Genomic DNA, 15,450 nt, shown 5'->3' with positions numbered 1-15,450 from the left:
AAAATTTACTTATATTTATAAAAATAGATATTTTCATGGATCTTACAATTTCGTTGTTAATCTTTCAATAATTGTTTGTCTAATTTATGGATATTGTCTCATTTGTATCAATGATGCAGTTAGCATCACCCTTCTATTACAACTAAAAATCCATCATATTCAATGGCAAAATCCATATTACCTTTTAAATAATTCATGAACCTTGTAAGTGCATCTCAATTACTTTGGTTGGGACATTAAGTGTATCTATTCGATCTACCTATTGCATGCAATAATCTTCCAATGATTTGGCATATTAAAACTGGTAAATTTATTTTCCTATCTTTTTCTTTAATTTAAAGCTAGCATCACAAGAAGAATTTATTAACTTAAAGTCATAATAGTTAAACTTCCTAAGAATTTTTGCAATACATTGTTATTGGGATAGTATTTTACATGACTCTAACTTTCAACATTACGTTTATTTCATCTTTGTCTTTCATTTTAAACTTAGATCTAAAAAATAATTTTGTTATTGAAACTATATCTTGCATATAAAAAAATGTTAACATTATCATCCATACAAGCATATAATAACACATTAACTTTTTTAGTTTTAGTGTACACATATCTATCAACATCACAAATGGAAAAACCATCACTAAGTAAAACATCATTATGTTTTTATGCCATTATTTTGATACTTGTTTTAGCACATATAAGGTTTTTAAGAGTTTGAATATTTTATTCTTTTGACCAAAGAACATTTAGGTTAAGTAGTAGAAATCACTTTCTCTAGTTCTCCAATCAAAAAAGTCATTTTAACATTCATTTGGTAAATAACTAACCTATGAATATATTTTAAAGTTAATCACACTTCAATAGAAGAAATCCTAGTAGTTGAGGCAAATATACCAAAATAATTTGTATAAAAACTATGAAAGTCCAAGTATTTTTTTCTCTTAATAAAATCAATTTCAATTCCAATGACCTCCTCTCAATGTTATGCATTATGAGCACTAATAGGTTCTAAAAGACTTATTAAATCATTTTCAACTAGGTAAGTGCAAATATTATCTCCAAAAGAGGTTTCGTCCCTTTTATCTTTTACTTATTCTTAAATCTTTACACATGGTTTCACTAGTCACCATAAGTTTACTAGTGCAGAAAAACCTTTTGAAACCGGTTAGAAAAGACTTTCCAAACCGGTTCTGGAACCAGCTTAAAAATTCTACTTGTTCTCTTATACCCATTTCAAGAAAGTCCAAATAAGCATTGAGTCCATCTTTTTTCTTGTCTTGAATATTGAAAAGTGTTCTGATTATACTATCACATACAATTTTCTCTACATGCATAAATCCACACAATGTCTAACATTAACACCCTCTAACACAGGAGATCAAAGAAAATTGACATTTTCTTCCACATGTTACTTGATGCGCCTTTTTTTTCACTTTTCTAAGCACAACCCAATGTCCTTCACATGCTTATATACTTGTTATCCACTTAAAGCCATTAGAGCTAATTCATTTTCTTGACACACATTAAATGTTTTCTTTAATTTACGATATGGATGGTTTGCACTAGGAAATCTCTGATGTACAAGCTATATTGTTTTCCTTCCACGATGTAGTTGATGGTGACATGTGTCTTCTTCGCATATAGGATATGCTTTGTGACCCTCAGTGTTATACCCACTTAAATTACCATATGATGGAAATTCGTTTATTGTGAAAAATAACATGGCATGCAAATTGAAGGAATCACTAGTGTACCCATCAAACATATCAACACCTTTCTCTCATAACATCTTCAAATCTTCAATTAATAAAGTTAAATAAACATCAATGTTTCCTGATTGTCTTGGACTTGAGATCATCAAGGATAACATCACATATTTAGGTTTCATGCACAACCACAAAGGTAAATTGTAAATCACTAACATCATAGGACACAAGCTATTTTATTGTTCAAGTTTCCATATGGGTTCATTCCATTTGTAGAAAGTCCAAACCTAATGTTCCTTAAATCATTAAAGAAATTAGGGAACATGGAATCAATATTCTTCCATTTTAAACCATATGTTGGATGTCTCAAATTCCTATCTTTTATATGTCTATTTGCAAGTTATCTTATGAGTTTTGCATCATTTGTGTTACTTAATAATTTTTTAATCGTGGAATAAGAGGAAAATACGAATAGACTTTTACAGGAGGACCTTTACTAACAGATTTAAACTCACCCTCTTTTTGTTTGTATCATGATACATTAATGTAACTTGGAAAACTCGCTCTTATACAAGACACAATCATTTGGACATGCATGAATTTTTTGATATTTCATACCTATGGGACATAATATCTTCTTCGCATTATAATTACATGTTGGTAATGTGTTACCTTCAAGAAACATGACACTCAACAACTCAAGCAAGCAATTATGTGAAACTTTTATCAATCGTTCATTTCTTTCCTTCACATTGAATAATTTTAAAATATTAGCACGTTGGAAGGAATCATGTTCAACATCATGTATCATGTCCTCTAATCAATCACTCATCTCTAAATCAACTTCTTTTGCTTCTACTTGAGACTCATTTACACTTGTCGTGTTTATTAATTCACCATGTCATGCCCACTTTGTGTACTTATTTAGGAATCCATTACAAAGAACATGTTATCAAATAAATTTAATTAGTAGATTTTGCTCATTCAAAAAATTAACACATGAACAATAGAATCTTCCATTATTATCCAGAACATTTACCTTTGCAAATTCAACTAATTTACTAAATTCTCATACTCATTTGTTGTGCGTAAAAAAATTATTCAACTTTGATCCATTAGAGTGCTTCCAAACCAATACCTATAATTTTAGGCAGAGCTAAGAAACATCCAAACACACAGTTCAATCTGTAAACTCAACCTCACCACTAAACCACAACAAAAACAATTGATCAATTCATTTGGTTGTTTACACGTCAAAATAAGTGTTGTGTGTTATTTACATTTTTTATTTTGTCTCATGTAAAAGTAGTAGGTTCACGTACCCTCTTTTAAAGCCAAAAAAGTTTTCGTATGTTCACTGTCAACATAACTACTCTATATTGCTAAACAATTAAAAGTCATAAGAGATTAATATCTCATTACTAAATAGTCCTATCGATTATACACCTAATGTTTGCATAATAATTTAGTGTGATCACTATGGTCACATTCTTTATTTCATATATACCAAAGTTCAGGAAATAATAGATCTAAGAAGTTTATCAAAATATGTTTGAGATCTCATTCAAGGAAATAGAAATAGGAAGCATGTATACTTTATAAACTAAACAACTAAAGGAAAAAGTTTAGGCATATATTGTATTTTATGAAAACACAAAATACATAAAAACAACATGCATGCCAAAACAATCTCAAAGGTAACGGAGAAAACACAATAAACATAGGTATCTAAGAGAACAACAAACACAACTAATACAAATAAAAAACAACCATAGTGCAACGAGGATGCGAATGCGATTATTGGGATATTAGAAGCGAACATGAGTGCAACAGGGATGGAAAGAGTGACAACAACCTTAATGCGACAGTGAATGTAGACAACTTGAGAAGCGAATGTGAAGAGGAGCAGACAAGTATGAGGAGGGCAGAAAATGAAGGAGACCAACACTGATATAGGAGCGATAGCGACGGGACATTCTTGAAGTAGCAATGAACACAAGAAATGGAGAACGAATGAAAAGAATGTGAACGAGAACATGAATGGAGAGTGAATAAGAATGCGAACAAATAGAGGAAAGTGAAATGAAAATGTGAATATGAAGGCAAACTCATTCATGAACGGAAAAGGGAGAGTAGAGGCAAATAAAATAAAACATGAAAGTTAGAAAGAAGAAGATCAAACATTTTATATCAATTATAATGATCAATTGGTATAGAAAATCTTTTTTATCAATTAAAAGGCAACTAAAATTAAGTTCTATTCTATAAGCAAAATATTAATTTTTGTAATATATATTTTGAGTTATAATTTGATTTCTTGTATTACTAAATCCTGATGACGAGGGAAAAGTAAAGAAGAAAGTAATGTGCTGATGAAGAGAATTTTCATGATAAAATTATGTATTTTGATCAATGATATACGATCATGGTGAATTATTTTAAAAGTTGTCCTAAACTGTAATAAAGAAACATAAATGTAAAAGACCATTTTAACCAAATTATAAAATAAAATATTTAAAATGGAGTGCGGTCAAAAGCAGAGTAAATATTAAATAAGACTCTCAATACCTGATTTTTAAAAGAATAAAAAATCTAACATAACTTTGTTGTGTAAGAAACAAAATGATCTCGATCGTAATATTATAGTTTAGTGATGATAGATGGTCCCTAATTTAATGTTAAAAATGATTCTAAAAGCTATAAAATGGTCGTTTTTTAACAGTAGACGAAATTATGAAACTTTATTTTTCAGACTAAGTTTGTCATGCTTCACATCAAAAACTAAATTGGTCACATACCTTCAAAAGTTTCATTTGCTTTCGACTTTACGTTCAAAAGTAGAAAGGACAACCCACTTAGTGATTTTAGTTGTAGCATTACATGGGTGGTCCAAATTTTTCTGTTTTTTCGGTGAATTTGTGAGATTGGTTAAAAGAAAGTTGAATTTGTGGGCCAGTCTAATCATCATACTTATACTTAGATTATAATTTCATTAGAATTTCAAAAAAAAAAAATCCATAAATACACCTATTTATAAATGAAAAATAAAATTTTAGATAAATTATAATAAGTTATGAAAATTTCATTATTTTATGATTTTATGAAAATAATTATTCCAACATATAAATAATTATGAAGTATTTCATGTATTTATAAACTAAACTTTCCTTAAGCTTATAAAAGTCGATGTGCTGTTTTGTTGATTATAAAGAAAGAAAATGTCTTTGTTTATTGTTATTTCACATAAAAAATGAAAAAGAAAGAGTAAATTTATGCAATGACGTGAAAAGGCCTGCATGATGGATGTTCTTTGACCACAACGACATGCATTATATAATAGGGGAAACTTCTAGACGCACATTATGTAATGGAGACATATAACTTCCTAACGACTATTGCTTAAGAATTATAAACATATTGTATCATTTTTAATGTTTTAAGTAAATTCCTTGTTAAAGCTATCGAAGAGGAGGTTTATCTCTGGGTTATACAAACACCATTAATATTAGTGTCCAATCATATAAATTGATACCATTCTTTACCCAATTATATAAGACAATAGATTAATGAGTCTTTCATCTTTATACAGTGTTTTACTTTTACATTTCTATCCAATGTGGGACTTAAACTCATACTTATATTCCTAACAATTTCTCCCTTAAGGATGATTCCCTTCCATATAGATACATTCTTGCTCCAACGGAAGCATTTCCAACCACAACTATGAGTATGCTATTCTGTGATAATTGAAGGGCTTTAAATAGTTGTGATACTTACACTATTATGGAAATAAAAATAAAATCTGAAAATAAAATATCAATTGTCTTAAAAATAAAATTTACTTAGTGTATCATAAAATAATATTCTACAATAAATAAAAAATCATAACTAGTTATCCCTATCAAATCAAAATAAATATTATTAGACTCAAAACTAATAAAATAATATTTAAACAAAATTATTAACATAAATCTTTCCTTCCTTTGTTTGGCTAGCTTTGACCAACCTTTTCATCCCTCCTTTGTCTCTTCAATAGCCACACTTGACCAATCTCCTTTGTCTCTTCAATAATAATCACAATCAAGATCTCACTTTTTCATTTTTATCTAACCATATAAAGAATTGATATTACTCTCTATCCAAAACAACGAGTTAATGGGTTTTTCATCTTTATATAGTGTTGTATTTTCACATTTCTATCCAATGGGACTTAAACTCAGACTTGGATTTCCAACATTCCTCCGTATGATAAAAAAGGACATGATTGAAATAAAAAGAAATTGGATAAGTTGTCTCTTCCAAAATTTTGTAAGACACTTGGTTTTGATTAGTTTTCTCTTTTAAATTAATTATCTTTTTCATTCATTATGTTTATTTTCACTTTGTAAAATGTATGTTATATTTGAAATATATATATATAAGTAAACGTATGTCTACGCATGTACACATTTGTAACTGATATTTAAAATATAATTTAAATTGAAGTGACAAATAATTATTTAAAGATTTAAAATGTTTAAAGTTACAAATTTAAGGTGATATATTGATCTAGTTTGTTAATAATCCAAATCATAGCAAAAATCTGATTGAAAATTTGATTGAACATAAATTTGATGTATATCAGAAAAACATAACCTCTCACCACCACAATCTCATCAAATAATTCAAACATACTTTAAAAAAGTTGTGGCATGTTATACGGAGAACGCCAAAAGAAAGACACTCAGAGATCAGTGTGTTGGATGTTTCTAGTATTATTATATTCAAATTGTAAAATGTTATTAACATATGTATAATCATAAAATTTTAATAAAAACTTAGTATAAAATTTTTATTATTTACAGATTTTTTTTCTTACTCCTCCTTTACTAACGCCTACCAAACAACCCCAAAATCACAACTAATTTATGTTTACTTTTTAAGTTGCATTTATAACATTTTCAATTAATTCATTTATATTAAAATATAAATAAATAATTATATTCAACGAATTTAAGGTTACTATTCTAAATATATCTTTATCTTTAAACCTAAAACATCGATCTAAATAAATATAATCTGAAGTTAATCTAGAAAATGTTTATTGCTATTGAATAAAAACAATAATATTAAATAAATTTAACTATTATCCTTAACCATTGCAAAAGGTAATTAAATTTTCTCACAATTAAATCCGAAGGCAATATTTTCGTTTGTTTTATTTTTTATTTAATGTTCTTTTAATCACCCTTTGCTTTGCCCTTATTATAAATAAATCACTTATAATATATCACAAAAGTCAATGGAATAAATCAATTTAGTTGATGTTAAGTTTTAAAATATATTAATGTACAATTTTTTTATTATTTCAAAAAAATTGCATAATTTATTAATTTCAAAAACATGTTATTTATAAAAACAAACAAAACAAAAAATTAATATGTTATATAAACTATTCGATATTTTATAAAATATCATCTATTTCTTCTTAATCATGAGTATTATTTATTTCTCTCTTTCTTTCTTTTCCTTTGTTCACACTCATTTTTCTCGTATCATCTCTTACGTTTTCTTCCTTTTTCTTTTCTCCATGTTCTATCGTTTGCTCTCATAACTTCTCTTTCTCCAGAACTTTCTCTCACCTTATTAATTTTCTTTTTTTCTTTTTCTTTTTCTTCTTTCTCAATATTTCATGTTTTAAATTATTAAATATCATACAATATTATCCTTCGATAACTGAATACTTAAAAAATACTAACGAATATTCATTTTTATGAAACTTAATATTAATATTTTAACTTTTACCAATATAAAAATAAGAATTAATATATAATAAAAGTTAAACTATTCTGTTCAAATAAAATGTTTAAACATTAATTTATTTATTTAAATAAAATTCTAAAACACTAAAAATTAAATTGAAAATTGTAATTTTAAACATTTTATTTTTAAAAATTTAAAAAGTTATGTCCATGTACAACCTTACTCCAATTAAATAATTGTGAAAATCAAGGGACATATAATGAAACATATTTGTGAATATGGATAACTTGCTATGGGAGAAAAAAATGGATGAAACAGTGATTGATTGGTGAAAGTTGTTTTTGTGGAGCCAAAACTAATGATATTGCTTTGCTTTCCAAAACCAATTCAATAATAAAGTATCAATAATCAATACCACACGCCTAAGTTTCATTACGCCATTTACGGTTTTAAGTAACTTTCTTCTTCTGCACATCTGTGAAAAAAGTTCAAATATTTAAATATAAACCATTTGAAATTTATTTTAATCAATTAATTTTAAATTCAAACTCATACCTTCATATTTTACATTCAATTCATTTAAATAGATATATTAAGAAAATTAAAATTAATATTTCTCTTATTATTTGATTCAACATTTTTTATAATAATATCTCAATTTAACATATTTATACTAGAAACTAAATCATTGCAATTCTAAAGAATAAATAAAGCATATAATATGTATTTGATAGGCCTTCTTAAAACTTAAGCAAATTATCAAAATATATAAATTTTTTAACTCAAGTTATACAATTTAAAAACTATATACCTATACAATAATTATACTTTAATCACCTATCAACGGTTTCAATGGTTTTTAATTCTTCTACATGTATTATCCTCTTTTTATTATGTATAATACAACTGATTGAGCACATATATTACCTATCCATTATCCGACCAGTAAAAAAAAAATCATCTACTATTTATCACATACATGTTTAAAAAATACCTATGAAATTAAATTTAATCTAATAAAATATAAATTAAATTTTAATTTTAACTAAATTTAACTTAATAAAATATAAATTAAAATTTAATTTTAACATTTTGTGGGTAATGAATACCTATGGATATAAATAGTATAATACTCACACTCAACCCCATTTATAAATGGGTTGTAAAATACATGTTATCAACATGTAATAAATATTCTTGGATATTAACTATCCAACATAGATTTTATCCATGGATATCCATTGACACAAATATTTTTGTCATCCCGACATACGATCATCATAAACGGATATATCATAAACAAACGAAAAAAAAAAAAAACAAGGTAAGCTAATGTAATTATAACAATTAATATTACTCAAATTAAAACATGGTATAATAAAAAAAAATCCTTCAAATTAATCATTGATAAAATGTCCACAAAGCATGTTCAAAGTGGCTCATGCAACACTGATATTTGACTCTATTTGACTCTACTTCTGGAAGACACGTGTTGAGGCATGACACCTCCTTCCTTCCACAAAACATGTCATGGTAAATTTTATATTTGCAAGTTTAGTCAACAACCAAATTTTAAATATAGAACATCCTTTAACTCCCACAACTAGACACCTTCCTTTATGTGAGTCAAAATCTACTAGAGTGAGGATAATCCCTTTCCAGAATCAACATTCAATACATCATAATCACAAGATCAAAGTAATATTCCCTCCTTGGAAATCTCTACATTATCCCCAATCCATACAATCGAACATAACAAAATTCTCAACACCTTTCCATATCATACAAATCATTAAATACATCTAGACTTTCAATAATCACTTAAACTCAATTTAAACATATCATACATATGTAAGTTATCCCAATCAAAACAAATCTCATAACATCAATCACATATTATTTATATAAATTTAAATGTTAATAATTCATTATTTATTTTCTAATTGGATTAACATAATATTCAAATACAAAATTACCAATAATTATATCAAAACTACAAAAAAACATTTCTCTAACCACAAACCTAATCAAAGATCTCAATGATCAAAGTCAGGATTCATATGTCTAGGACCAACTCTCAAAATGTTAGCTCAATCAATGGTTAACAAAGTGGGAATTCCAATTTTCTCGAGATGACTCATGAATAGGAAACATGAACTTGCCTAGCAAGAGATTGCCTTGCCCAGCAAGAAAGCCTTCCAAGCCTCTCTGTCACACTCAATTTTGAAACTCGCTCAGCGAGAAGCTCATGCAACTAGTTTACATAATGCAAACTCGCAATTATGCATAAAAGAGGGTTCCTTTGGCTCTAATGAGTGTTTTTATCCTCTATCCAAATCAAAAGCAATTCTAATTTAGTCAAAATGACTCAATAGAAGCCAAGAATACCATTCCAAAAATCAAACCCAAATTTCAAAACTCAAATACTAATTCAAAAATTTAAAACACATGTTTACTCATTTATCAAATTTTCCATAAATTAATCAATTTAAAAAATGCAATACACACCAATTCAACATTCAATTCATGGAGTAATAAACAATCAATTCATACCATACAAATCAAATGTGCAAAGATTAAAATTAGCTTCCCTTACTTTGATAAACGCTCATAAACTCCAAAAGGTGTTATCCACAGGCTTAACTCTCACAAACTTCATAGCAATCTCAGACAAGTTGCTCTACCTGAACATTTGATCAATGATCATGACATACCCTAACAATCCTAACTGAACATAGATTTGTCTTGAACCTTTAAACATCACATGCAAGGACAAGACACTCCACATGCAACAAATTTCTTAAAAGACCAAAAAGAATGACAAAAGATGAACTTACTTTGCTCAAAATTATGATTGAGTAGGACTGTAAACCTCAACGCCCTAACCTTCAAACAAATAAAGGATGGAATCATAGATTTAGGAAGAATCTAAAGGAGAAGTTGAGAGAGATTGTGTTTTTTATAAAATGAACTCTTGTTAATAGGAAATCTAATTATAGTTTTAACCTTTTATTATTTAGTGTCATCTTTCAAAAACTATCACTACTCTTAGACCATTTTCTATTAAAAAAAAACTAAAATTGGAAATTAAATTAGAACTCTATCACCTAAAAGAAACTAAAATTAACTAAATCAAGAAATAAACAAGAAACTAGCCTACAAACACTTTATTAACATAAATTTGCAAAAACAAAGAAATATACTAAAAAAACTAAATTTGTTCTAAAATCAAAAAATTAAACACTAAAGTAAACCCAAAAAGATTCAATTAGCTTAGAAAAATATGAACAATTAGAGTCTTATCAGTTGAACTCTTCCAACACCAGTTTGTTGAACTCTTCCAACACCAGTTTGTCCTTCACTCAGAGGACACTTCCTTGATTTGTGCCCCTCCTTTAGGCACCCGTAAAACTTATGGACAACATTTCTCCAATGTGGACCTTTACACCTAAAATACTTACCTTGTCATTGGCTTTGTTGTTGTTGTTGTTGTTGTTAAGAAGATCTAGTCACCTTCTTCTGATATTGGAGCTTAGCATAAGGCTTCTAAGTACCTTACCCTTATAAGAAAATGTCTCCCTCTTTCTCTCTTTCTCTCAACCTCTCCCTTTTCTCTCTAGAGGACACATCATTCTACTTGGTGGTCCTCAAAGCTTTCCCTCATCTTAGCCCTCTCGATCAAGAACCTCATTTATACACATTGGGGCCACTGCCCTCTTCAATTCAATTGTCAACCCTTCCATAAGCTTTCTACACCTCCAAGCCTCAAATACTGCTTGAGGGTAAAACCTCATCATATACTCAAATATTGTTGCTTATGCATCCATTAACATCTCCCATTACACTAACCTCATAAGCTTAACTTCTCTTGTAAACATTGTGGTATCTAGAAAGTACTTTTCCAAGAATCTCCTCTCGATAGCTCATATGATCCTAGGCTTTGCAACATCTTCTTCAATCCAAGGAACTAGAACTCAACTTTCCCTACCAACTGATAAGCAACACACACCAACTTCATACTTCGAGGTATTAGATTGCCTTAAAGACCTTTTCAAACTCTTGCAAAGGTAAGTACATTAAGTTGACATTGAATATAGGTTCCTCTACTATTATTGAACACTTTACACAAGCCACAAAAGTGAAAACTTCTCTAGAACTGGTATTGAAACCAAAATCTCAAATTGAAGCTCTCCCTTTAATAAATTAAACTCTCTTACACATACATTCAACCAATCGCCCTTTGTTTACCACTTTTCCCCTAAACTTTTAGAATTAAGACGAAAATCATCTTTGATTTAGTCATGAGTGTGAACCTTCATCACTCCATCAAAATTCTTTCTTTTTTTAATACTTATAGTTTCATAACCATATTTACGATAAACTTAAACACTTATACACACAAAACAAATAAGTATACAACCCCTAGGTTATCCTAAAGAAAAACTACTTCGATACAAAAAATGTAACACCCCAACTTAGCAGATTTACACATGAACTAAATTATTACAAATTAGGTATTAAGAAATAAATAAACACAAGCATATAATATGTATTTACTATGCTCTTTGAATCTCAAGATAAATTTCTCATAATATACGAAATTTAACAACAAATGAAGGATTTATACAATACAAAAACTATATACCTATGCAACAATTGTACTTTAACCGACCTTTAGCAGTCTCATTAATTCTCAACACTGCTACTTGCATTGTCTTTGACTCACGTATAACATATACAGTCATCATAGGTAGATAAACCACAAATAAACATAAAATATTTTTGGGTCGCATCCTTGATCCATAGAGAATGACATGGTAAATTTTTCATCTTGCAAATTTGACAACTTACCAAAACTTCATATATGAACCTCCATTGACCCTTATAACTAGTTATATTTCTTTATATAATTTCAATTCTACTAAAGTCAAAATTATCTTATTTTAATCTTTGTCGTCAATACACTACACATAGTAGTATTCCAACTCTAGGACTCTACCTTTTCATTCCATATAATTCATATCAAACTAAAATAAAAATATAACTACTACAAAGTATATACAATATTCATATACAACTCACACATCACATTCTCATATAATTCTTAAATCATCACATCATATCATCCATGTGTATTTTACCTTAATCCAAACTCATTATGTAACATCACTCACATATTATTTATTAATTGAAATTTTAATAATCCATCATTTACTTTCTATTGCATTATCACAATATTCAATTACAATATTTCCATTAAGCATATTAAAATAGCAAAATATATTTGTCTAACCACAAGCCTCTAATTAATCATCCCAACATCAAAGTGAAGAACTGTATTTCAATAACTATCTATTAAAATTTTAGCCTAATCCAACGATTAACGGAGCGAAAATCAAAATCTTACCAAGACAAGCTAGAAAAAAAAAACATAGTGGCACCTGACACCTCACACTTGGCGTGCAATGCTAAAACCCTTGGTGTTCATTGTCAAGTGTGCGCCCAACACGACCAAGGCACTGTCCAACGTCCTAGACCTCTGGAGTTCATTATCAAATAAGCGTACAACGATCCCAAGGCTAGACCTTTGGAGCTCACTGATTAGAGTTCTTTGCTTGATGCACTGCCCAACTCTATATCAATATTTTTAGCTTCTGATTTGACTAAATTATATTATCAACTTTTCTATCTAGGCAAATCTAGCTCTTTATTAGTTTAAAATACTTTTAGTTAAAAATAACCATCAGATAGAGAAAATTGGATGATCCTAATCACATCAAATGAGTTTTACAGGCAACATTTTGAATTCAACTTCATTGTCACACTTAATTCATCAATTTAAACAATTCAATCATTATAAATAAACTAGCTTGCTTTATTTGGATTGACGCTCCTAAACTTAAAATGTATCCCACACAGGCTCTGCCTCACATAGATTGTTCTACTTGCACACAAAGAACTCTGATCAAATATTGAAACATACCCTTACAGTTTTAACTAAAAAGAGATTCATCTTGAACCCTTTAACATGACATGCAAATCCTTACACTTCACATGCAACGTATTTACTAACAAAATACAAACAAAGATAAAAAAAAAATGAACTTGTCCTATTCAATATTTTGATTGGATAGGATTATAAACCTTGATGTCATGAGTCCTATGATATTCAAACAAATAAAAGATGAAATAAAAAATATAAAGAGAAAAATACATAGAAAAAGTTTATAAAATATTTTAGAAATATATTGATTCTTATAAGATGAAACTTGATTAATAACAAATATTATTTATACTCTAAATTTTATTGATAAATTAATCAAGCATCATCTTTGAATAGTAATATTACTCTTAGTTATTTTTTTACATCTTTACAAATAGTAATAAAGATAATATGTGATGAGGATAAAAAAGACTAATTTTAATTTCTGAGCAGTTTATCTTTTATTAAAAAAAAATTATGAAAAATTTACTCACCCTGAACCATATATCTGCATCAAATTCCATGGATCTCTTTAAAAGCTGGCAAAAAATAATTTATTTAATAAACCAAATTAAAGTTGTGTAAGTAGGTGACTGCATTAAAGTGTGTCACGATTAAGTTGCTGGTTAGATGCGAACCCTCTCTTTTCTAAGGATTTATTATACACGTCAAATAGTTAGATATTATTATTTATCTTTTATATTTAACAATTTTTAACATCTCTAATACTATGAATAATGATAATAATTTAATAATTCAGCCTTAACCAAACTGTTAATTATGATCTTATGTTTTGATTAATTGCATGATTGTATGATGTTTTGTTTGATTATTTGATGTATATGTGATATGAATGTTATTGCATGTTTGATTGGACATATGTGTTAGAGGGTTGATAAATGGCATGAAGATGGAAAGAATAGGATGTGGTCATAATTCTAGAGTGTTTTGCAGAATTATTATTTGTAACTGAGAGGTCATTGTGACTGTTCGGTCTTTGTGTGCATTCAGTCTTAACTGAATTCTTCTTTGGTAGATCTTCAGTTAATGACCGATCGATCTTGTGATGTATGTAATAAAGTGTATCATTCGGTCTAAGCACAATTTTCTATTTCTACTTGGTAGTCAACCCAGTTAAGGTACTTAATATAACTTAGGCCTTAGATACTATAATAACTCTCAATTATAACCAAGTGTTTGTAGTTGTGTGGTTGAATCTCTTTATCCAATCCTACATAAGCTTGAGAGTGTTAGGTATTGTACTAACACTCGGTCTTGAGAGTGTTCTGTCTTGTACTAACATTTGGTCTTGAGAGTGTTCGGTCTTGTACTGACAGTCGGTCTTGACATTGTTCGGTCTTAGACTAGCACTTGGTCTTAGTAGTGCTCAGTCTTAGACTAGCACTCGGTCTCAGTAGTTCTCGGTCTTAGACTAGTACTCGGTCTCAGTAGTACTCGGTCTTGTACTACATATCAATGTAATGAAATTATCTATCGTAACATAGCATGTAATGAAAATTCATCAACTAGGGATGGCAACGGGTCGAGTCGGACACGGATAGTGTCTATCCACAACCTGACCCGACAAAAAAAAATCCACCCACTACCCGCACGGATACCTGCTTAAAAAATATCCATGGATATTTTAAAACCCGCTTATACCCGCAAATATTTTAAAAAAATATACTTTTATAAATTATTCAAATTAAATTTAAATAAAATTACAAAAAATATATAAAATATAATATAAATTAAAGGGTTAAATATGTTTTTAGTCCTTATACTTTGGAGCGATTTTGGTTTTAGTCCCTCTTTCAAACTATGGTACACTTTAGTCCTTCAACTTTAGAAAACTCTGGTTTTAGTCCTTTTTACCAATTTTTTTTAACTTTATTTGTTGTTTCAAACGCGTTTCTCAGTTAACATTGAAGCAAAAATGTGTCAAACAGTGTAAACAATCCAAATGCTACAATGAAACGTGCCTGAAACAAAAAATAAAGTTAAAAAAATTTGATAAAA

This window comes from Vigna radiata, chromosome 7 (genome assembly GCF_000741045.1).
Source record: "Vigna radiata var. radiata cultivar VC1973A chromosome 7, Vradiata_ver6, whole genome shotgun sequence".
Lineage (NCBI taxonomy): Eukaryota > Viridiplantae > Streptophyta > Magnoliopsida > Fabales > Fabaceae > Vigna > Vigna radiata.
This window is presented reverse-complemented; position numbering follows the sequence as displayed.